The sequence below is a fragment of the Lipotes vexillifer genome, unplaced genomic scaffold (genome assembly GCF_000442215.2).
Source record: "Lipotes vexillifer unplaced genomic scaffold, Lipotes_vexillifer_v1.1 scaffold743, whole genome shotgun sequence".
Classification (NCBI taxonomy): Eukaryota; Metazoa; Chordata; class Mammalia; order Artiodactyla; family Lipotidae; genus Lipotes; species Lipotes vexillifer.
In genome coordinates this window covers 1,087,654-1,090,494 of record NW_006779070.1, presented here as the reverse complement: position 1 = coordinate 1,090,494, position 2,841 = coordinate 1,087,654, and positions in this window count along the sequence as shown.

Genomic DNA, 2,841 nt, shown 5'->3' with positions numbered 1-2,841 from the left:
CAGGACCTAGGAACTTCTGCATTCAGACCACTGGGGAAAAAAATCAGCAGTCTATAGGTTGACCTTGTTCTTTCCCAGATCCCTAAGTATCACCCTACCTATTAATGAGGGATCCAGGAACTCTTTGCCTCTGTGACTTTACATTCAGAAAGAGCCCCTTCCCTTACTTCTCTCAGAGTTTTTCCAAAGACTGCTAGGCTTTTGTCCTGGCCCACTTTAGAGAGCCCAGCTACAGGTATATATCTATTTTGTAGTTATAGGTATACGCACATATCTATTTTGGTAGATTCTTCAGAAGCCTCGGGGGTGCCTGATCCCTCAGCTTGGCTGTTTCAACAGATAGGTCAACAGTAACACATGCCAGGTCCTCTGTGTCCTTCCGCCCACCCTGTAAAGAAATGAAGAAGCGTTTTATTCGGGATTCTGACACCTGCCTTGAGCCCTGGGTATCTCCTCCCGCAGGGGTGATTCCCCAGCACTCCTCTGATGGTCTCTGCAGAGGGCCAATGGCAGATTCTGGTTTCTTGCTCTCCCTAGAGAGCCACTTCAAGTGTAACTGGTCCAAGGGGAATTTCCTTAATGGATTCAGGCCATTTGACTCTGGTATTTCCCCCAGTGGCCTAGATAGATCATGTCGAGGGGCAGAGATCAGAGTCAACCTTCCTTAGGTCCAGCGGGCCACCTTCCCAATCTCCATGCTCAGCCACCCAGCAGAAGCTGAGACGCATTCTCCTTGGTCTCCCGATCTCCTTGACAATAATATCCTCTGTCATCTTCCAAGCTTCCCTGGGGGAGGGTCTGAGACTTGTCAGGAGTAGGCGGGGCTGCTCCAGGGGCCATAAGTTCTGTTGGGCCCTGTCTTGCTCCAACCAAAGCAAGCCAGGGCCTCCCTCTGACATAGTCTTTGCGGGTATGTCTCCTGCTCTGGAACAGTTTCCATCGCCTCCACCCTCTTCCAGCGAGCATGACCCCCTTCCTTCCTTTCCCCCCATATCCTTTAAAACCTCCTGTTATGCCCAACCCTTTCCACAGGGACCAAACAGACCTGGGTTTGAATCTCAACTCCCACTTACTAGTTATGTGGCCATTCACTACTCACTATCTTCAAGCTTGGTTCCCCCATCCCTCACAAATGGGGAGGTATTAACCTCATGCTGTTGTTGCGGATTTAAACAAGATCATATCTATAAAGTTTGTACAGCAGGTAAAGGAACTACTGACCTTGGAACAAAGTTAAGGCTCAATAGTGGCACTGTCTCCGGGCCAATCTTCAATGTTCACTCTGCCCACCAGAATTCATCCTGTGGAAGGCGGGTAAATTGTTATGGGAAGCGCAAGTGCCCCAACTCCCACATGGGGTCCCTGCTCACCTATCATGGCCATGCTGCTCCCCAGGAGCCTGGTAGGAGTCAGGATATAGGGCTCTACAGGTTAGGGCCAAAGGCAAGGCATGTCCTCCTCTGGTAGGCAGGCTCCTCAAACTTGAGGATGGTCACCTGGGGGTTCCCTGTGGACTTTGGCTCACCTGCCCAGCTGCAGGTGAGAAGTGACCTACCCTCCACTGCTCTGTGACAGTTCCTTTAGCAGCACCTGCCCTGGAATGGCCCTGGGAAAGCCACCTGTTCAAGCACTTATAATTTTCTCTGTTCTGGGGGTCTCTCAGGTGAGAGGGCAAGTCCATGGACCCAAAACCCAGAGACACCCCGCGCCCCGCCCAGGTTCAGCACCAGGAAGCTTTCCTGTATCCTCACTTGTATCCCCAGACAAGGACCAAGGGATCTCCCACAGTGGATGCCAGGAAAGAGGAAGGAAGTAGGGAGTTCAGAGAAAGGAAGGGGAGGCCACCCAGATGTGCTTCCGTAGGACACCTCCCTTCCCTCTGCCACTGGCTAACTTTACCCACCAGGACAGCTTCACATTTGTCCAGAAGCCACGTTTGCCTCTGCAGGTGCATTTTCTCCCCTCCTGCCCCAAGTCTCCGCACTGAGCCCTTGACCAGATTCCTCCACAGCCCCACCCTGCTCTGTGTTCGTCTCCTCCCAGGCTGCCCCAGTCATGCTCCAGCTGCTCCCTGAGCCTCATCTCTGGCCCCTGGCAACAAGCCACCCCAGTAACTGGGCTAAGGAGTTCACCTCCCCCGTGGTCAACCCCAGACCCAGCACTCAGGTTGGGGCCAAAAGCAGTGCCAAGAAGGGGACCTCCCTGCAGACAGAGGTCCAGCCTCTCACCCCATGGATCCTGCTGACCCTTGCTTGGTGACCTTTTGCATGCAGACTGACTGGCAAAGAAACAAACAAAAAGCCATCAACAACAAAGGAAGCGTTAAGTCAGCCAAGCCAACTGATTCAGACCAGAAAATCCCCATTACAACTGTTTACTCCAGACTTGCTATGGAGGGGTGGGTTCCAGGCCCCTAGCTCTACAATGGAGACCCCTGGCAGAGCCCTGAACCTTTTATAAACCCTCAGGACTTACAAGTTGAATGAATAAATGAATCTACTTCCGCGTAGAGTTAGGTCCAGATCAAGGGGGGCCAACTGCTCTGGCCAGACTCCTGTTTCTAATTTCAGGACACCTTCCAGTCCCAGCACCTGCCCAGGATCAAGCTGGGGGGAAAAAAATCACAGGCCGAGACTGAGGAAGGATACTGGGGCGGGGCAGAGTCTTTTGGGGTGCTGCGCAGAGACGAACCCTCTTTCCGATACGCGCCCCCATCGCTGCCCGGGGCCTCAGCGCTCAGGCTGGCTTTTCCCCGCCCTCGCAGGGCTGAACCAGGTCCTCCCGGCTCGCAACCCCACCCTCCTGGAACCTGCCTCTCAGGAAGCGGCGGGTGCAGCCAGG